Consider the following 22273-nt stretch of genomic DNA (forward strand, 5'->3'; position numbering starts at 1 on the left):
CACCGAGCACAGCTGTGTCCCCAGGCCACAGTTGAGTCTACGACTCGTGTCCCCATGATGTCACGGCAGCCCCTTGACCCTTTAGCTCATTTCTTCCTGCTAGGTGAAAATCATGGCTCCCTTAAATGATGCACTCTCCTTCTCCCTGCCCTCCTATTCCCTACAACTGAAGATGTGAAAGCTTCCCCAAGGAAAACGGAAACCCCAGGAGGACACTCCCTCTGGAGCCTTTCTCTCAGCCTTCGATTCAATTCCAGACCACGGCTCACCGCCCGCCCCCCCCCCTCAGTCCCAGGCTGTGGCCCCACACCTCCTCATCAAGGGGATCTGAGCTCCTTAATGGCAACATCCGCTCCCCCAGTGCCTCCTCAGCACCCCAAAACCATGCTCACTCTATCCCATTACATTGCAGTTAATTCGTGTGTCGCTTTGTCACATTTAAAAATCGTGTCCAGGGGCGCCTGGGTGGCGCAGTCGGTTAAGCGTCCGACTTCAGCCAGGTCACGATCTCGCGGTCCGTGAGTTCGAGCCCCGCGTCGGGCTCTGGGCTGATGGCTCAGAGCCTGGAGCCTGTTTCCGATTCTGTGTCTCCCTCTCTCTCTGCCCCTCCCCCGTTCATGCTCTGTCTCTCTCTGTCCCAAAAATAAATAAACGTTGAAAAAAAAAATTTTTTTTAAATAAAATAAAATAAAATAAAATAAAATAAAATAAAAATCGTGTCCATTTTCTTACCCCAAATAGACTGAAGCTGCTCCTGAAAAAGGTCCAGTATCCTTCACCTTTTCAAATTTCGCCTTTTTATGGACCTTCACAATACATTCTTTTGGTTTCTAATCCATTTCTCTAGCTTTATTTCTTACATGAGCTGTTTTGTTGCTTCACGTGATTTTATTATAAGCAACTAACAATCCTCTCTGGAGGTATTACCCATTTTAGATCAATATGACCAAACAGTTCCCACATTATTAAAATGAAAAGCGCCAAAAAAAAAAAAAAAAAGAAAGAAAAGAAAAGTGCTTCTTGCTTTTCTGAACAAAGGGCTACTATCACCGGCTACAAGTCCCTGGCTTTCTCAAACACTGGCTTCTTTTATCTTCTGATGGTCATTGAGATGTCTGAGAAGAGGACTAGGGAGGCCTCTGAATCCAAACAGAGGGATAATTCATAAGAAGTCTGTTAGCTGTCATGGTTCCCCTTCCACAGAAAAATACCTTTTTCCTAACCACGGGCTTCGAGTTAGCTAGAAATGTATTTACATCTGAAAACGAGGGCCCTGAACAGTCTAATATTGACTTTGGACATTTACAACTGGAGAATCCAAGGCGACAGTGCTAAAACGTTTGATCCTGCAACCTTACTAATCATGATGTTTGAGGATTCGTTACTAACGGCGCCAGCCAATACAAAATTTTCATTGAGAAAGATGTACCTAGCCAGGCAGAGCAGGAACTGGTAAGCCAAAGGCTGGAGAACACAGGATTTACCTTTTTCTTTAACACCGTGAAATTTACCAAAGCAAAGTCAGCAGTTCTAGCGGGAGTATAAATAGGTACTCTGACTTTTGGAAGGCGATTTGGCAAGCTTTAAGTTGTCCATATCCTCGGACCTTTTCACTTCATTCCTGAGATCAGCACACACGAAAAAATCTTATTCACAGGGAAAGAAAAGCCTAAAAATATAATGCACTATGGTGTTCATTCCAATTCCATTTATGAGAGCCAACCCACACATACACACATGGAAACCCTACGGATTTCAAGCAATATGAGAATATCGTCGATGGGATTTTATTCAGTTACTAACAACATATTTACAAAACAATTCATTATGACTTAGGAAACTCTTTACAATGCAATTTTGATTGAAAAAAAAAATGATGCTGTGTAAAAATTCACACTAAAAAGACTATTGATATAATAAGGGTGATAGAGTTATATGATTTTCCCATGAAGTTTCATATTTTCTTTTACAATAAAACATAATGCTTTATTGTTAACAATTTAATTTTTTTCTAAAGTTGATTTGTTTATTTTGGAGAGAGAGAGAGAGAGAGAAAGTGAGCAAGTGAGAGAGGGGTAGAGAGAGAGGAAGAGAGAGAGAGAATCCCAGGCAGGCTCTGAGATGCCAGCCCAGAGCCCAAAGGGGGCTTGAACTCACGAACGGTGTGGTCATGACCTGAGCTGAAATCAAAGGTCGGACGCTTAACCAACTGAGCCATCCAGGTGCCCCCTAACAAATAATTTTAAAAGAATATTTAGTAGAGTTGGTATGACCATGAAAAGTGTTTACGTTTAATATTAAGTAAACTGTTATGTGGAGAATAAAAAGGATTACCCACAATCTCAGATACATAAAAGAGGAAGAAGGAGTGGGGGGGGGGGGGTGGGAAGGACGGTGGGACAACAACAAGAAGACCCAAAATCAATAAAAGAAATAACAAACATTTACAAAGTTTACCTTCTTGGAAGAGTTTTGTATAGGTAAAAACTGAAGGTAATTTTCTATCCTTTCTACTTTTCTCTTGGCCCATATCTTAAATCAATGAGAACATTTACTTTAAAAAAATCACTACTTTTTTAAAATAATAAAACCTGAGAAGCATTTTCTTCAATTTTGACGCCCTGACCATGACATAAAATGCCATGCTGATAGATCAAGAAGACCCTTTAAAGAGAGCTCAAAGAACATATTCTTTCTAAATCCACCTAAAAGTTAATACCTTCTTGGGGCGCCTGGCTGGCTCAGTTGGTTGAGCATGCCTCTTGATCTCAGGGTCATGACTCCAAGACCCACGGTAGATACAGAGATTACTTAAAAAAAAAAAAAAAAAAAAAGTTGATACTGTCTTTTCTCCTGTACTTCCGTCTGTCCCTCAAGCCACAGTCCCCTACTTGCCCTTCTAATCTCAGCTGAGATCTCTATATAATGCCATGACCTCTGCTAACCCTCTGTTCCCCTATCGGTCACTAGTAAACTCTTATCAGGCATCATTTCCGTTTCTGAAACAAAAGACAAACCAAAATAGTAAGCAAGATGTCCACTCTTGAGTCCAGGATTTATGTCAAGAGCTGATAGGTAAACCTGTGTAAATCCCAATCCTGGTGAGAGATTAGGGCATGGGCCTTAACTCTACTGTTCTTGGTAAAGAGAAAAGAAATGGTTCTTTCACAAGTGCCGGTACTCTGTTCCTCAGATTCTTTCTGATGAACTTCTGGAATGGGGGTATAAGGCAGACAGAATAGCGACACTCCCCAAATTCCACATCTTAATCCCCAGAACATGTAAATATGTTTTCACGTGGTGAAAGGGAATCACGGTTACAGATAGAATTAAGGTGGCTAATCAGTTGACTTTAAAATAGATTGTCCTGGGGGTGCCTGGGTGGCTCAGTCGGCTAAGCATCAGACTTCGGCTCAGGTCATGATCTTACTATTCACGGGTTCGAGCCCCACATCAGGCTCCGTGTTGACAACTCGGAGCCTGGAGCCTACTTCAGGTTTGTGTCTCCCTCTCCCTCTGCCCCTCCCCTGCTCGCATTCTGTCTCTCTCACAAAAATAAATAAACATGAAAAAAACAGATTATTCTGGGGACGCCTGGGTGGCTCAGTCGGTTGAGCATCCGACTTCGGCTCAGCTCATGATCTTGCGGTTTGTGAGTTCGAGCCCCGTGTCGGGCTCTGTGCTGACAGCTCGGAGCCTGGAGCCTGCTTCAGATTCTGTGTCTCCTCCTCTCTCTGCCCCTCCCACGCTCATGCCCTGTCTCTCTCTGTCTCTCAATAATAAATAAATGTTAAGAAAAAAAAAATTTTTAAAAAATAGATTATTCTGGATTATCCAGGTGGGCCCAATGTAATCATGTGTCTTTAAAAGTGAAGAGGGAGGGTGGCCAAAGAGGGCTTTGTGTCTCGAGACCAGGCACCGTGCTGTGCGGTCCTTGGGTGCAAGCCAAGAACCCTGGGTTCAACACAGCGAAGTCCCCAGTCCCTGGCAGTCCCTCGAGGCTCTCCGAGTGCCTCTGTGGATGCCTGAGACACACACGCAAGGTGACCACCGCGGTGGGTGTGGATGCATCCGACAAGATGATGAGCCAAACCTTAGTGGTGCTCCTGGTTTGTGGCTCCCTCAGTCCCATCCCCAACGAGCAGCGGCGTCTGTCTGAGGTGGCCAGAGACTGCCGATGCCAAATGAGCAGGTCAGTTGGGGGGGGGGCCAGGTCCAACGGAAGAACCAGCAGGACTGGGCCTCCTTGGGCTTTGCTGACGGTTGTCATCATTGCCATTATTAACACTGCTCAGTTTATGAACTCACGGCATAACTGGGGCCGTACGTTTCCTCCATCATATTTGAAGAGCTGACGCCCCGTAGCCCCATGACATGTGTACAAGTCATATCCCCGGCCATGGTTGAACACTTCTCAGTGTCCACCACCCACTGCCATCTCCCGTTGCCCATGAATGCCAAAAAGACCTTGGGCACTTTATGGGGCACCTGGCTGGCTCAATCAGTAGAGCTTGATCTCGGGATTGTGAGTTTGAGCCCCACACCGGGTGTAGATTACTAATAAATAAGTAAGAAAATAAAATAAACTAAAATAAAATAAGAAAGATGCCGAGCACTTTCTAGAAACTGCGTCTCAGGGCATTCTTTCTGGTATTCCCAGGAAGCATCTACCTACACAGCCAGATGAATGGGTAGCATGTGCCTCTAAGAACTCTTGTGATTCTTCAGTGGGAAAGCAAATATGCTGTAATGGGAATTTCGGCATTATCTCCTTTGAAAGACTAGATGTTAGACAAGTCCAAATTAACCATCTGGCTTGTGGGGCGTTTCCAGTACAGGTGGTATGGCTTTGCTAGACATATTTAATCAGCTGGGAATAGTTAATCTCGAAATACTTCATCTCTTTGACTTCCCAGTTTATCTTTAAGAGAATAAGACGGCGTTTGGGATCTGAAAAAATAAATACATAAAAGTGGAACAGGCTGGAAGAAGAGGAAGTCAGAGTGATGAGATGTGAGAAGAACTTAACCCACAACTGGTGGCTTTGAAGATGGAGGAAGGGAGTCATGAGACAAGGAATACGGGCAGCGTCTAGAGTCTGGAAAAGGTAAGGAGACGAATTCTCCCCTAGAGCCTCCAGAAAGGAATGAAACCTTAAAGACACCTTGAGGTTAGCCCAGGGAAGTCGTGTTAGACTTCCGACCGATGGAACATTAGGGTAATAAAGTTGGGTTGCTTTAAACCAATAAATTTGTGATAAATCATTACAGCAGCAATAGAAAACTCACAGAGCACATAAAGCTATAGAATGAAAGCAGAGAGCAAATATAGGCTGATTCACTTTCAACTAAAGTTAAAAAATAAAAAGTGCTTTAAATATCTCAAAGTTGACCCAATATCAAACTGAATGATTGAAGAAGATAAAATCTTCTGCTTTGGATCTTTTACAATAGGATTAAGGCAAGAGACTGTCAATTTTCCAGCCCTGATTTCTAAGCAACCTAGTACTTTTTTTTTAATGTTTATTTATTTTTGAGAGAGAGAGAGAGAGAGAGAGAGAGAGAGAGAGAGAGACAGCACCAGTGGGGGAGGGGCAGAGAGAGAGAGAGAGAGAGAGAGGGAGACACAGAATCTGTACTAGACTCCAGGCTCTGAGCTATCAGCACAGAGCCTGACGCAGGGCTCAGGGCTCAAACTTAAAGACTGCAAGATCATGTCCTGAGCCGGAGTGAGATACTCCACACTCACAGCGTGGAGCCTGCTAGGAATTCTCTCCCTCCCTCTCTCTCTCTGCCCCTCCCCCACTCACTCTCTCCAAATAAATAATAAACTTTTGAAAAATATAGGGGGAGGGGCACCTGGGTGGCTCAGTCAGTTAAGCGTCCAACTTTGGCTCAGGTCATGATCTCAAGGTCCATGGGTTCAAGCCCCACTTTGGGCATTGTGCTGACAGCTCTGAGCCTGGAGCCTGCTTCAGATTCTGTCTCTCTCTCTCTCTCTCTGCCTCTCCCCCACTCATGCTCTGTCTCTCCCCATCTCTTAAAAATGAATAAGCATTAAAATTTTTTTTTTTTTTTTTAATATATAGGGGGTGCCTGAATGGCGCAGTCAGTTAAGCATCTGACTTCAGCTCAGGTCATGATCTCATGGTTCATGGGTTGGAGCCCGTGTCGGGGCTGGACCATATATATATGGTCCAAAAGGTCAGTAATGCTGTGGTTGAGAACCCTGGTCTAAAGGCAGACTGGAGGAACTATATCCGTGTTTAATAAGGAAGATATTTCTTTCATTCTGAAACCGGCTAGAGGAAGGTGGATGCCTCATCAACACAAGGAAGAACTTTTTAATGATCAGACTGTTTGTGATGTATACCTTACAGTGTGGAGAGAGTCCTCTGTCATGAGAAGTGTTCAAGCATTGCTAACTGGACCTCTGCCAGGGACACTGGAAAAGGGATCGATGCATTGTTCTGGCTGGACTCCGAGGTTCCATCTTCTTCTAAGATATAGGACTCCTTTTAAAAGCATCAGCAAAAGGGCATCTGGGTGGCTCAGGCGGTTAAGCATCTGACGTCAGCTCAGGTCATGATCTTGGGGTCTGTCAGCTCAAGCCCTGCGTCGGGCTCTGTGTTGACAGCTCAGAGCCTGGAGCCTGCTTCAGATCCTGTGTCCCCTCTCTCTGTGGCCCTCCCCTGCTCACACTCTATCTCTCTCTCAAAAATAAATAAACATTAGAAAAAATTTTTTAAAAAAACTTAAAAATAATAAAAATAAAAATAAAAGCGTCAGTAAAAAGTTCTTGCCTCAGACTTGCTATTACTGAAACTCAAAAAGAAAAAAGATAGTACCTAATCCATTAATATCATTTTTGCTCTGCCGTTTTAGCCAAGGGAATCAACACTTCATCTGGACATTGTCTCAAATGAATGCAGGACTCTCAAGGGACTTCTGCAAAGTCTCTAAAGCCTCTTATCTTGGGCACAGCAGACACAACTCTTGTGTAATCATTGCACAACCCAAGAAAAACGATAGATTCCAAAAAGCAAGATAAGAGGCAGTTCCCTATTGTGCGAGTAATTTAATAAAACACACGCTCATAAGCGTAAGCACTGAACAGCTGCAAACAAAACGCGATGAACTGATTCTACTCACACGTTGAAAATGGGCACTCACCTGCATCTGGTTTCCAAACGTTCGGTGCCCTACATGGCTTCCAGGCCACAAATATTAACGGTTACCTAAGATCGCTGGACAGTTTGCGGCCGCGCTGGAAGCATATCGGTATATTCCACACCGGTTAACCCCCACCTCACTGAACTGGTCAGGTTTTGAGGACTTCAACAAATGACAGTTTATGCAGAAGGACGATCGCTGAACAATAACCAGACTGATAAGGGAACAAGGCAACAAATCAAAAGAAGAGCTGTTCAAGGCACCAGGGATGTTTACTCTGGGGGAGACACGGATGGCACATGGCCGCCACAGTTCCATGGAAAGAGGACATGTTGTATATACACCCAGACTGGAGAACTCTGTATCAGCAGCCTTTCAACAGTTACCATGTTCAATCAGAGGAGCGATGTAAATGCAGGTCTGGGGACTCCTAGCAAAGACACTGGAAAGGGGACTCTTGCATTGGCTAGAGGTAAAATGGGATGGACAGGCTGGGCTAGGTAACCCTAAACCTGAGGTTGAAGATCAGAAGTCTGCAAGGGCCAGCCAGGTAACTCAGATGAGCTAAACGGGACGTGCGTGAAAGAAAAAAACAGTGGTGGGGACAGGGGCAAACAAGACCAGCTGAAAAGGAACACCACCACCCTGTTCCAGTTGATTGCTGTTATGTAAGGTTGATAGCTCCCACCTTCTTTCCAAGAAAAGCTGGGACACCATATTTGTATGTACAATCTACTGACTCTATTGATTTTTAAAGGATAGCGGCTAATTCAACATTTCAAAACATTACGGAAGTCAAAGAGAATAATTACTCATCTCTAGGAGAAACTATAATCTCTCCCTCAAAGATGCCCCCATTACTCCCAACCCCAAGGGGAGATACAGATCCCACAATTATTGTCATATTTTGTCTGCAGTTTGAATCACCAGACTGGCCGCTTCAAGCTAAAATCAGATGCCCCAGCCAATAAATAATTCATGGGGTCTGGGGCGCCTGGGTGGCTCAGTCGGTTGAGTGTCCGACTTCGGCTCAGGTCATGATCTCCCGGTTTGTGAGTTCAAGCCCCACGTCCGGCTCTGTGCTGACAGCTCAGAGCCTGGAGCCTGCTTCCGATTCTGTGTCTCCCTCTCTCTCTGCCCCTCTCCTGCTCGTGCTCTGTCTCTCTCTCTCAAAAATAAATAGACATTAAAAAAATAATTAACGGGGTCTGGCAAATGAAGATAAATGACAGCCCATTCCCAGAGCAGATTCCTCCAATGCACACAGTGTAAATGAGGAAGGACTTCTATTTCCTTGTAAACAGATACATCTCCTCTTAGTATGTTGCATGTCAAAATGAGGCAGGAAAGAGAAATAGGGTTGCCTCATTGTGGCAGTTAGGTGTCCTGTCCCTGAGACGGTCATCCCTACCCCAGTTGGTAAACAACTTTGAAACTCCTCCCTGGCCCTCTAATATTTAGTCAGTGATCAATCAGGGAAAGTTCAAGAGTCCCCTCTGAGAGAGAATGCTTCACTAAGGGAAGCAATTCCTATTCAACTCTGGGTCACAGCCCTCTCCAGAAATTCTGTTGCCACGTGTAGACTTTCAATTATCAACAGACCTTTGCACTCAGATCTCTGCATACAGCCCTATCCAGGACAAAAGGAAATCTGCTAACTTCCTTGTGAACTGTTTTCAGATTCAAATACTCTGTTTTGAACTTTACCCGATCACATTCGACTCCTCACAGTAAGTCAGTTATTACACTAGCATCTTTTTACTCCGCTCTGAGATGGCGCGTTTAATTGGTAACTCTTAGTTGAGATATTCCAATCTTCTGAGCAGATCAAAGTATTTTTTATGTGCAATACACATAATTTATTGTAACGAATAAAGTAAGTGAAAAGAATGAAATCTATGGTAAACTTTTTGAAAACGAAGCCCAGAAAATTCCAAGTAACGCGGCATTAGCAAATAATGCCAGTAATAAAGTCTTACCTCACCCTTAAGAGCATAATCAATCGCTAGCTTATTTATTTTTACAAGCTAAGTGGACCAGGCGTAGCAATGGCATCCCCACCAAGTAGAAGGGAAGTTTGAGAGACAAACATTAAGGAACTTCCTACTCTGCTTCTCCAAACAACTTCTGCCCACCTACGGCTACCATCATCTTCTAGGTCACCATAAAAAGCCTGGGGCTAGTCTCCTTCTTGCCCTTCTTTCCCTGCAATCCATTCTTCACAAGGCACCGAGAGTAACTTCTGAGGAAACGTTAAGTCTATTATGGCACGCCCCTGCTTTCGGTTTACCACTGCCCTTGAAGTGTACCCGAGCCCAAGAGGCTCTGCATGACCTGGCCCCTGGCCCTCAACCTGACTCTCTTCCCTCACCCTTTTCCAACCTTCGCTCTCTTCCCTCACCCTGTTCTAGCCACGCTGCCCTCCGACTATGTCTGGAACACACTGAGCTCGTGGTCAGAGCTGTGTGATTGCGGTTCCTTCGCCAGAACAATCTGTCAATGTTCTGGGAGCTCATCTCAAGGCCATCTCTCAGAAAAATCTCTCCTTAAAACCCAATCTAAGAAGGTCGGCCTCTCCCACCATCTCTGTCCCTGTCTCTGTCTCTCTATCTTCCTTCCTCCTTCTTTCTCTCTTTCTCTCACACACACACTCATCACAGTACTCTACCACAGCACTCTGTTGCCTTTGCTTTAAAACACCTAGGGGTATCTGAATTTACTTTGCTCATCCCTCAATTCTAGAAAGTGAACTCCCTAAGAACAGAGACCACATCTGTCTTATTCACTGCTCTATACTCAGTGCCAGGCACATAGTAGGTGCTCAATAAATATTTCCTGACGTCAATGAAGGAATGCACAAACTTGTACGAGGAATCAACTAGCCCATTGAATCCAATCTGTATTGATTCTTACAGCTGTTTTTTTTCTTTCTCAACTAAGTTTCTTTTTTTTAAAAAACGACAAGCCCATATATATCAGACTGTTTCGATTAGTGTGTTATGAGTCATACCTGTAAAATGGAGCAAAGTGACAGTGAAGGTACATAATAAGTGCCTGGCTTCATAGAGAGAGGCCGTCAGAATCTGCTGCCCGTCCCTTCAAAACACAAAGGTTCCTCAGAATTCTGGTACAATGCAGTTTTAGAACCAGACATTCCCCTTCAATTGCCCTTCACTCAATACTTTCTCTTCAACGCTTCACTTCAATGTAAATTTCTCAATACCTCCAGAGGTCAGTCTAGCCAATAACCATGGATTTTGGGGGCAAAAAAAAGGTTCATCAACCTTCAGATGAATCAAAGTATAAATAACCTGATGATCACCTTCCTTTCCAGGAAATAATCCGTTTTCTGGGGTGTCACTGAAAGGAATACAGATTCCTAAGCTCCGGTGACATTCCCAAGGGTTCCACTCGTGTTGCTCAGGTACCTAGTCAGCACTTGTCTCAATGCTCTACGATGAGACTCTCAAACAGTATGGTAAAACCTAACTGGGTAGGGAAGGCTTATTCCTCACTACTGAAGTTCAAAGGGCACAGACATACAATGGACAGGAAATGAGGAACCAGCTGTCCGGGCCTCTCTTTACAGGAAAGACTTGGGGTGCTGGGCAAACCCCTTCGACACCTGGGAAAGGATTTCTCTACTGTAAAATGAGTGGCTGAACCAGATTAATATCCCTCACAATTCATAGTGTCCGCCTTGAGTACAAAGGGTCCCGTTCAACGAAGAGCGTCACCATGCCATCCACGGCGGCAACCCCTGTGCGAATGTCTGGGGAAGGGAGAGAACCTACAGTGCCCACACGCAATGAGTGGACGCTGGGAAATCCAAGGAGGTAGGTTCTCACCAGCTTCTAGGGGACCACCAGAATTCCCTCCCTGAGGAGATCTGTGGGGTGCTAGCAGCTCACCAGTCCCTTGTGGTGGCCAATACTTAATGCCCTGGTCTCTTGAGTTCAAGGGGAGCCCAAGATTTGGTCCTGAGCCTTTTGGGATTGTCAACACTTTAAGGGATACGCTTTCCAGCTCCTACTCCCATACCAGTCTCCCAGCTCAGGATTCTCGCTTGGGTCAAAGGTAACTTGCACAAGTCTGATTTGTTCACACAAATCTCTCCCAAACCTGAGCTCACGTGTCCTTCAAAAATGGTGAGCTCCCCTTTATGAACCCTACACACCTCTCCCTCCTCCTGCCTCATCACCTCTGCAGCAACCGCAAGAACCAAAGACCTGAATGAAAGCCTGACCTTTTCGTTCTCTGGGGCTAGAAACTTCTACCAGAAGCTCCAGAGTAAGATGGGAAGAGAATGCTCTCTGCTGTCTGGTTTTGTGTGACTTTCTACAAGCAAGCTTCCCCTTTACTCTGGGTAGAGCCGGGGTGATGGTGTCTGAAGGGGGGGGGGGGGGGGTGGGCTGCGGGGGGAGGCGTGGGACCCGCGGAGCCTGTGAGCAAGGCAAAGGTAGTGCTTTTTATTACCCTAGTGGTACGGCAGCTACTCGGAACTGGTCTGGAAAACGCCACACGCCCCAAAGAGAAGTGTCCGTTTTGTCCCAGCACAGGAGACCTAGAGATAAGAAACCTCCCCGTGTCCCCTGATTCCCTCTGGGCACCGAATTCTTAGGTTAGGAGGGTTGCCTCCTCGGTGGAGGGGGAACAGGCGTGGGAGAACTGGGCTCCAATTCCGTGACCCTCCCCGCAAAGATCCCAGCGCGCTGTCGCCAGGCGGCAGGGACGGCGAACCGACCCCGGGCAGGACGCGGCGCGGCTCCCCGCCTCCCCCCAACCCTCCCGACGCCCGTGGCCGTGGCCGCTCCGGGATCGCCGGCCTCCCGCGCCGGGGCCGCGAGGGTCCGGCCCGAGCCCGGCGCGCCCCGCGTTCGCTCCTCACCCGGGCGCTGCGGTGAGCTGCTCGTCTGAACCAGGAGCCCTGGACCGCTCCTCGCCGCCAGCGCTGCAGTTCCCCGGGGCGCGCGGCGGGCGGGTGGGCTACGCGCCGGTTTTGCCCTCGGTCCGCCCCGGTGGGGGGTGGGGAGGGACGGGGCGGAGCGTGTGGCCGCCGGCCTCCCATAGGCAGAGGCGCGTGGGAAGCCAGCGCGCTCGGGCGCACCCAGCACCCTCCCCGCGGCCCCGGGGTCCCGCACCCCGCACCCGCTGGATAACGCAACACGCCCCGGGGACGGACCCTAACATGCCTCGGGTGGGTGCTGTGCCGCCCAATTTCTGTTCCCAGACTCCGGCCTGATCAGATCCGCTCCCCGCTGCACTGCGCATCCAGCCAACCTTGTCTGTCCTCCTCACTTTCCAGGCACTCTGCTTCCATCTGTAATCCCAAATAGCCTGCGCCTTCCTCATTTACCGACCCTTGTGTGTTCGACTCCGACTCGGACACACGTGGGCTGTGCTCAGGTTTGGAAAGCCTGCCGCTGTGTCGGTTTCATTTCTGCGTGGAGATGCGGGGGAGGGCCATCAGAAGAGCATTTATGACGGAAACGTAAGAAGGGCCAATCTCGTAGCTCAATTTAACGCAATTATTTGGGGTTTAGCTGACATTTCCTCCGTTTCCCAATGCCTTCTCCTCAATCTGCTTTCTAATGAAAGCATACTCATTTAAAACTTCATTTAGAGACTCGGGGAAAATAGTTTGAAATTCCTGCGTGGCGTTATTAAGGTTCTGTAGGTTTAAAATAGTGATTTTTGGTTTTGGGTGAGGTGACCGAATGACTCTGGGCACGGTTTTGTTTTGTTTTTTCCCTTAAATCCCTTCTGCTTCTCAGTTTCCTCACCAGTAAAATGGAGATAATCAAAACACATCAGTCGACGGCCTCTTGGAAGAATGAAATGCCTGTGCATGTGAAATGCAAGGACAGAGCAGTCACCTGGGAAACAGTCACACTGTTATCTCATATCAGTATCTTTAAAGAAGCAGGCACTTATTTAAACCTAGCAGTAGGGGCGCCTGGGTGGCGCAGTCGGTTGGGCGTCCGACTTCAGCCAGGTCACGATCTCGCGGTCCGTGGGTTCGAGCCCCGTGTCGGGCTCTGGGCTGATGGCTCAGAGCCTGGAGCCTGTTTCCGATTCTGTGTCTCCCTCTCTCTCTGCCCCTCCCCCGTTCATGCTCTGTCTCTCTCTGTCCCAAAAATAAATAAACGTTGAAAAAAAAATTAAAAAAAATAATAAATAAATAAACCTAGCAGTAGATGAAAATTTAAATACAACTTGATCAGCTTAACGACATTTTCCTGTACTTCCTGGGCTGATCTCCTGTGAAGCCAACTGTCCCAGAATATTCAAGGAAAAGGGTACATGTGCCCTACGTTAAGAGATCTCTAAGGACCTCAAGACCTGATGAAGGTCTTCTTCATCACCACCTAAAAATGTGGTGGGCTTTGAAAGCGGGTCTGGAAGGCAAGTATGAAATATTGTATTTGTTTCTTTCAGTGCCAGCCAGCTCTATGCTTTTCCCATCATAATAAGATCAGATTCTCTGATGGGATGACAATGGTTGGCATTTTATAGGTTAGTGCCCTGAGAAAATACCCAGTGTAGGGTTGCCAGATTTAGCAAAAAAACAAAAAACAAAAAATAAAAACAGGATACCCAGTTAAATGGAATTTCAGATAAACAACAAAAGCTAAACAGCTTTATATATATGTATAAGTAGGTTCCATGGGACTTGGAAACAAATGAGCAGAGAAAGGGAATCCAAAGACGACAGCTAGGCCAAGCCTGGAAGCCAACCCATCCTGATGAAAATAATAAGCTAGAGGAGAAAATGGGATTCAATAAAATTGAAGATATGATTGGGAACTTGGAAACCCCTGAAGCTCTTAGCTGGTGACAGAATGAAAAAAAAAAAAAAAAAATTAAAAGATTGTGGGGGGAATAAGCTTAGAAATTCCCTGGCTTACACCAATGGGTTACCAAGGCATAAATAAATACAAAGCCATAGGATGCCCACACACTGAGCTCACAAGATTAGGCGAATAAGGATAGAGAAAGGAGCCTTAAGCCCCAAGAATGGGGGCGGGGGGGGGGGGGGCGGTGCAGAGCCCCCAGGATAGAGAGGGAGGGGCAAAGGCCCCAAAATAAGGGCACAAAGGTGAAATAAACAAGATTAGGTATTCAGGGTGGAAGCACCCCCCCCCCCAATTTAGTACTATAGCATCAGGAAGATGCTATCTTAGTACTTAGATATTAATACTATCTTCACAGGAAGAAAGGACCACGTTAGGTAAACAGGTAAATTGGGCTATAGACCACTGTTCTGCAGGTAAAGCAGCCCAGAGCAGAGATGATTAACAAAAGAAAAGGTGCCTTGTTAATTCTGAGGTCACGTGTCCTACCTGTCCCATCCCCTAGGCTAGCTAAGATAAACAAGGGAGGTGCCTCCTGTCTTCTGTAAACAACCTTCTACCCGACTGCCCAGTGTCAGGATTTCGCTTTGTATTAACCCAAACCCCTAACCCCGAATATCTTCAAGACCTCTTCCCTCACATCCACAAGTTAATGTTCACAGATTCATTGTCTCTTTGTGCACACCCATCACCATGTTTGTAAGCCTTCTGATCCTAATAAAAATGGGGCAAGTACCCTTATTTGAGGCTCTTGTCTTTTCCCGGACGTTAGCCATCTCTTGCTTTTCATCCCGCATCCTGCTCTTTTGCTGGCCGAAAGAGAACTTCAGACTTAGAGTCTATGACAAAAAAGAAAATTAATTAAATTTAAAAATTTAAAAATTATCCTTTGGATAAATACCTAGTAGTGCAAAAATGTTGATTCAAAGAGGCACATGCACCCCAATGTTTATAGTAGCACTATCAACAATAGCCAAATTATGGAAGGAACTCAAATGTCCATCAACTGATGAATGGATAAAGAAGATGAATCACGAAGATGGAATATTACCCAGTGATAAACAAGAATGAAATCTTGCCATTTGCCACAATGTGGATGTAACTAGGATATATTATGCTGAGGGAAATAAGTGAATCAGAGAAAGATAAATATCATATGATTTCACCCATATGTGAAATGAAAACAAAGCAGATGAACATAGGGGAAGGGAAGGAAAAATAAGATAAAAACAAAGAAGGAGGCAAACCATAATAGACTCTTAAATACAGAGAACAAACTGGGGGTTATTGGAGGGGTGTGCGGTGGGGTGGGGCTGAGCTAAATGGGTGATGGGCATTAAGGAGGGCACTTGTTGGGATGAGCACTGGGTGTTATAGGTAAGTGATGAATCACTACATTCTATTCCTGAAATCTTTATTAAACTGTATGTTAACTAACTTGGATTTAAATAAAATTTAAAAAATGAAATAAAATAAAAGTAGGAGCTCCAAGAGAAGAATTGTCCAAGAAAGGCCTAATGCTAGTGTGACACAGCTTACAATAGATTGATTTTGAACTACTGAGTCGTATCTAAATATAGAAACTACATTTAAACCAGAAATCCAAGAATATACCTCTCTGAATGGCCCAAAGAAAAAAACATGAGCAGTGTGCTCTATTAGACTATTGGAGACAATATTCAGATAGTCTAATAATGGGAACATTGCTTATTGGTTTTCAACTTTTAGAATCACCTTATAAACAAGCCAAAGTAGAATAAACTATGATTACACAAGAAAATGTAAATAGATTAATTTTTAAATGTAAAAATAAAGGTAGGTAGGTAGAAGGAAATAGAACTGGGGAGGAGGGTGGAGAGAAGGTTGGGTTACTAAGGGTCTCATTTTAGAAAATCGAGAGATTCTGTCTACAGTTGGTAGGACAGAAATAAAGTTCTGGATGTATAGCAATTCTGCAGAGGAGAAAACAAGTAGACAGCATGAATATACAGAAGTAATTCTATCAGGAGGCTCAGGGAAGAGAAAAGATAGGGCCAGTGTGTTTGTGAGCCAAATGCTCACTCTCTTAGTAGAAATTAGATAGATAGTGCCTAAGATGACCCACTAAGAAATAATAGTACCACGTATTATTTTGGAAACACAGGGAGATCACCAAAAATCCAACAAGAAACACTGTTAAAATTGATTATCTTTGGGGAATTAGACTGGGGTAGGGATGGAAGAGTCTGACTTTTCTGTTCTAGTACTTCTTTTCTGTTCTAGAACACCTGAACAATTTGAAGTATGTGCATGATTACGTTGAATAAATATTTAAAGCTTTTTAAAATAGGAATTTGTCCAAAGGAAGGCTTCACAGAGAGTGGCTTTTGTGAATGAGTGGGAGGTCATCTGGAAGAAAGAAAGCAAGAGCACGTAGAATGCTGGAACAGAATGTAGAACTGTATGAGCAAAGGCACAGGGGCCTAAAGGTGAACGACATTCCTTGGAAATGTCCAGTTCCCCACTGTGGCAAGCATCAGGTGTATAGATGGGGTGGGCCAGAAGTTAAGGATGACAAGATAAGCTGGGATTACTATAAGAGTCTTCCCAGTGATGCAATGGGGTGTAGAGTGTGAGCTCCTTAAGGACAAGAACTCTGTCATTTTCATTCCCCTGCATCCAGTACGAAGCCTAGCACACATTAGTTGCCCTCTGGAATATTTAAATGAATGCAAAACATCGTGGGGCAATGGGAAACCATCAACATTTGTAAGCAGAGCAGTAGCATTACTGATTTTTGGAAAACAATACTGTACTAAAAAAAAAATGAGATTGGAGAAATTGAAAACAGGGGATGAATTGGGAGGCTATGGGGTGAAAGGTGGTGATATAAACTGGGATAGTGACAGTGGGAACTGAGGTAGGAAGATCTACTTAAGGGATATTAGCAAGGTATAAAGGATAAAGCAGAGGGATGAGTCCAAAATGGCCCTGAGACCTCTAGTGGGGAAACCAGGTAGATGATAGAGCCATTAATTGAGAAAGGAAAAGCAGGAAGAGGAACAGGTTGTTGAAAGTGAGATAATAATGCAGTTCTGTACACATTGAGTTTGAAAGACTCGAGGATGATGTTTTTAAATTGTGAGTCTTGAACCTTTAATGGCTTATTAAATGTACTTGGTGAGTTGAGACACATATTTTTGAACGAAATGAAACGTGATAGATTTCAAAGTATGTCACATGTGATAAGGTTATGTTGTTTCACAGAACAACTTTGTTCCAATCGTATACATATTCAGGTAACTGACATAGAATGTGTTTTTTACCATATATAAAAAAATAATGTTTGAGAGACTTTGGCCTTGGATACCAGGCAGAACGAGTGGGGGTGTGGAGTTGACTTATTCCTGTTCAACCCCTGCCTGTGCACATCTCTTTCCAGCTCTGTAGTCAGTGACTTCACTCTGATAGCTTGAGATCAGCCATAGGGAGGGCTTCATGTCACAGGAATCAGCAAACACTACAAAATGATCCTTTCTTCCAGTGAGCTAGCACATCTGGGTGGAAACATCTCCTGGGCCGTTAGTTATGCAGGTCCGAAACTCAGTCTCAAACCTGGGCAGAAGTCATTTATTTGGAAGTAAAAATGCTGAGAACTCATGGGATTGGCCATCAAGGGTTTGCAAAGAGAGCAGAGGTGGAAGAATTCTAAAGAACATCACAGTCATGGATGGTAGGGGGAGGAGAAGCTGGTGAATGAAATTGAGACAGGCTAGTCACAGTGAGGATAGAAAATGGGAAAGAGAAGCTCTGTGGAATCAAGAGAGGAAAGAGGTTTTAAAAGGTAAGTATGACCAACACTGTTGAGGAGATAGAAGGAATGAAGGCTGAGGAAAGGGTCATGAGGCTTAGCAATTAGAAAGATATGGTGACCCCTAAAACTAACAGTATCATGACTGAGGGGTGAAGTCAGAGTCTGTAAGGAGTAGAAATGCAGATGCAAAGACAATGAGTGTAGACTACTTTTAAGATAGTTGATGGAGAAGAAAAGGAAGGAGATACGGCTGTGACTTGGGTAACAGTAAAGCATGAAGAGAGTGATAATGTGGGAGATGGTCCTGGGCTCTCCCTGAGGCTGTTTGAAGCTTTCTAAGCCCCATGGTGGCTGGAATTCACTCCTTAGTCATGGAGTCAGTGTGTCTGGTGATGTGCATTCCCGGATGATGTTTGCTCTTCCAGGAACAAGGCCACAGTGGCGGCTTATCTGGTCTTGCAAAATTAGACAGCAGATTGACCAAAGGCAGAGAAAATGAGGGAATTGATGGTAATTTGAAAAGAGATTTTTTTTTCTAGTTAAGATGAAATAATACATTCTTGTTAGAAATCTAAACAAAACAGCAAACATAGGAAGCGGGTGGGTCACACAACCCCAACTTCATGAAGTAGTTATTTAACATTTGGTGCATATCTTCCTGACATTTTTTTCCAGACATAGTGCGGTAATTAAGAAGGCTGAGTCAGACAGAGCTTTGGCAACTTCCGTACCCTTGTAACCCTTCAGTTTCCTAATCTGTAAAGCAGAAATAAGAATAGTATTTGTATCACAAGGTTGCAGTAAGAACCGAAAGGGATAATGCATGTAAATTGCTTAGGACAATACTAGGCAAGCAGAGTGAGCATTTGAAATACATATGCATGTGTATGTATGTGAACATACGCATTGTACGTATATATGTACAGTAAGACCTTGGTTTGGAAGCATAATTCATTCCAGAAACATGCTTGTAATCCAAAGCACTTGTATATCAAAGCAAATTTCCCCATAAGCAATAATGGAACGCAGACAATTCCTTCCACAACCTAAAAATACTCACACAAAAATGATTACAATACTGTAATATAATACAAAATAATAAAGAAGATACATAATTGAAAGAGAAATAAACAGCACTTACCTTTGAAAACCTTCCTGGAGGGTGTGAGGGAGATAAGAGAGAGGAGGGTTACTGTGTAGGAGATCTTTCACTATCACTAATGGAATCACTGCTGCCTATTGGCTCAGTGGAATCTTTCCCATTTTGTGCAACTTTAGCAAGGAACCTATCTAATGACGTTGGTTTTGCCTCCCTTTGAGGCTTTTGCAGAAATGTGACATTGGCTTGTCCTTAAACAGATTCACTGCTCTCACTGCTACAGCCTTATTCAGGTGGTGCTTTCCTACAGAATTTTGCACTGTTTCTCACATTTTACACATCTCCCTAATCTCATTTGAAGTGAGGGATTCAATTCCTCTGCAGACGAGGTGGAGATATAGACTTCTTATAAAATCTTGCAATTTTGGCCACTCGTATACCTTGTACATACTTCTTGACGATTTCCTTCTTAACTTCCACAGCAATCATCTCCTTCTTACCGCCTTTCTTTTCAACCTTTTTCTGCTTGGGGGCCATTGTATACACTCACACGGATGTTGACTGTGGTACAGTGTTAATAAACTCTTGTCATATACCGTATTTAATGTAACTGGCAGTAAGAGGAAAGGGTCTATATCTGCAGGCAGCCTGACCTAGAATGAAGCAAAGGATTCATCAGCTTCCTCTTGAAGGGAAAAGCAAAGGACTGTCCATAGGTGTTTTGAAGTGACAAAAAATACATTAGTGCCAGGTGTGGGCGCCTTCCAACGTTCCGAAAAATCACTGGTTTCTGCCAAACACCACAGCCTGAGACCAAGCATCTGGGCATCCCACAATCTCACAGCGAGAGAGAAAAGAACCATTGGCTCGGTTGTGATCTTGTGACATTCGACATCCCATAATACCACTCGGATTGTAAGACATCGCTCCTTTATCAAGTTAAAATTTATTAGAAATGTTTGCTCATCTTGCAGAACACTCGCAGAACAAGTTACTCACAATCCAAGGTTTTACCGTATGCGGGAAAGAGAATTAATATATATATAAATGCACACATACATTCATAACATGAATAACCAAGAAGAACTGAGAAATATTGGTGACGTGGGTGGGTTGAAAGACAAGAGAGAGGAGGGTTATTATTGCAAGCCTTTGACTCTTGGTTTTGGCTCAGGTCATGATCTCATGGTCCATGAGTTCAAGCCCGGCATTGGGCTCCATGCTGTGGGTGCAGAGCCTGCTTGGAATTCTCTCTCTCCCTCTTTCTCTGTCCCTCTCCTGCTTGCTCATGTGCTCTTTTTCTCTGTCTGTCTCTTTTTCTCTCAAAATAAATAAATACATTTTAAAAAAAGATTGATGAGTAATATCCCAATCACCTAGAATAATGCCTGATGCACAAAGGCATTCAACAAATATCTCATTTTTTCCCGTCACTCCCAGATGCCAGATGACCATTCTGTCCTCCCCACTGTATTGCCTCCTCACAAGTATTGCTTTGAGGACAAAGTCTATATGGGTTTGTTGTTATCAACTTCTTTAGAATTGGAGGGAGGCAGAAGAAAATCAAATCATGGTGTTCTGAGCAGAGGTCGACAGTAAGCAGTAAATATACAATGGAGTGACAAAGCGGCCCAGCCAACCCTTGAACTCGTGGTCACTGAGCATCTCTTATATATCCTGAGTTTAGTTAGGGTGGGGATTGTGGGGAATAAGTTTAGGAATTCCCCGAACTTGCACCAATGGGTTGAGAAGGCTGAAAGCATCTGAGATTAGGTGAACAGAGCAGAAGCGCCCCCAACATAGTACAAAAGCAGAAAGCTGCTTTCACAGGAAGGAAGGTCCAGAATAGGTAAACAGGTAGACAGGGCCATAGACCTCAGTAGGGTGAAACTGACTGGAGTAGGGCTAATTAGCAAAAGTAAGGTGCCTTGTGGACCCATGCTCTGTCTTACCCCCAGGCGAGCTAAGATAAACAGAAGGCTCTCCTTGTGCCTGTGGTAAACAACCATCGGCCCAGTGCCAGGATTTTGTTTTGTATTGACCCAAACCCCTATCACAGGATATCTTCAAAACCCCCTTTCTCTCACACACATGAGTTAATGTTCGTGGTTTCATGGTCTCTTTCTGCACATCCGTCATGTTTGTAGGCCTTCTGATCCTAATAAAAATAGAGCAAGGACCCTTACTTGGGGCTCTTGTCTCCTCCCAGACATTACATCCTCTCTCACATTTTAATTCTGTGTCCGCTCTCTTGCTGGACAAGAGAGAACTTCAGGCTCAAAGTCTGCGACAGGGGGAGATGGTAAGAGATGCATTAAAACACAGTGGCTGTGTGAATTAATCAAATCACATAATGTCAACGGATCGCAACATTCTCATCTCGAAATGAATTTTTGAATCACGATTTCTAAAGTCCCTTCCTGATCTAAAAATGGCTTCTATGGAGAAGATACTCAACGGCAGTCGCTTCAGCCAGAAATGCTAGTCCCAGTGCTTGAGCCAGTGTGACCAAAGGTCAATGTCTGGCCCATAGATGTTGCCGGGTGGCCTCTGTGTCCTATCACAATATAAGCAAGTGACCCTTGAGGGTAGATTATTGACATTCACCCCAGATGAAGGCATTCATTCAGTCATAATTTAAAAAAAAAAACTAAAATTTTGACAGAAATAGCACACAAAGCTTTATAAACATAAGATGAAGATAAATTCTGATCTTGCACCAATATCAATTCTTTGTACACTGCAAGAAGCAGACTCTGCTAGGGGCGCCTGGGTGGCTCAGTTGGTTGGGCGGCCGACTTCGGCTCAGGTCATGATCTCACGGTCCGTGAGTTCGAGCCCCGCGTCGGGCTCTGTGCTGACAGCTCGGAGCCTGGAGCCTGTTTCGGATTCTGTGTCTCCCTCTCTCTGACCCTCCCCCGTTCATGCTCTGTCTCTCTCTGTCTCAAAAATAAATAAACGTTAAAAAAAAAAATTAAAAAAAAAAAAAAAAAGAAGTAGACTCTGTTAATGGAATACTGAATTTGTGTAGTAAATGCTTTCAACATGGTCTGTCTTTTACTTTGGACTCTCAGCTCGAAGAAGAAAGGAACATGAGTCTTGTTCTCCACAGAGCCTAGTACAGTATATAAGGCATTCAGTAAACACATGTGGGAAGAAAGGTAGCAGAGAAATGATAGGAGAAAGAAAAAAAAAAAAGAATGAAAGAGGGGGAAAGAGAAAGAGAGGGAGGGGGAGAGAGATAAAGAGGGGGAGGAAGAAGAAAGGAAGGAAGGAAGGAAAGGAGGGAGGGAGAGAGAGAGAAAAGGGAGACAGGAAGACCAGCATCACCATAAAGATAGGAGATGCTAGAATA

General features: G+C 44.4%; 1 protein-coding gene across 3 annotated transcripts in view; it reads right to left on the reverse strand.

The window, feature by feature from the left end:
• The window catches only part of PLA2G7 (phospholipase A2 group VII), a 39743-nt gene extending 27274 nt beyond the window's left edge, over nt 1-12469 (reverse strand). Inside the window, exon 1 of one of the 3 annotated variants that reach the window (XM_045498461.1) lies at nt 12365-12469. The gene's annotated coding sequence lies outside the window, so the exon portion shown is untranslated. Of the gene's footprint in view, nt 1-12060; nt 12180-12364 lie in introns of those variants that run through there. The other 2 variants (XM_045498460.1, XM_045498462.1) reach the window with 2 other exon arrangements.
• Nucleotides 12470-22273: the final 9804 nt, after the last annotated feature.

This window comes from Leopardus geoffroyi, chromosome B2 (assembly GCF_018350155.1).
Source record: "Leopardus geoffroyi isolate Oge1 chromosome B2, O.geoffroyi_Oge1_pat1.0, whole genome shotgun sequence".
NCBI lineage: Eukaryota > Metazoa > Chordata > Mammalia > Carnivora > Felidae > Leopardus > Leopardus geoffroyi.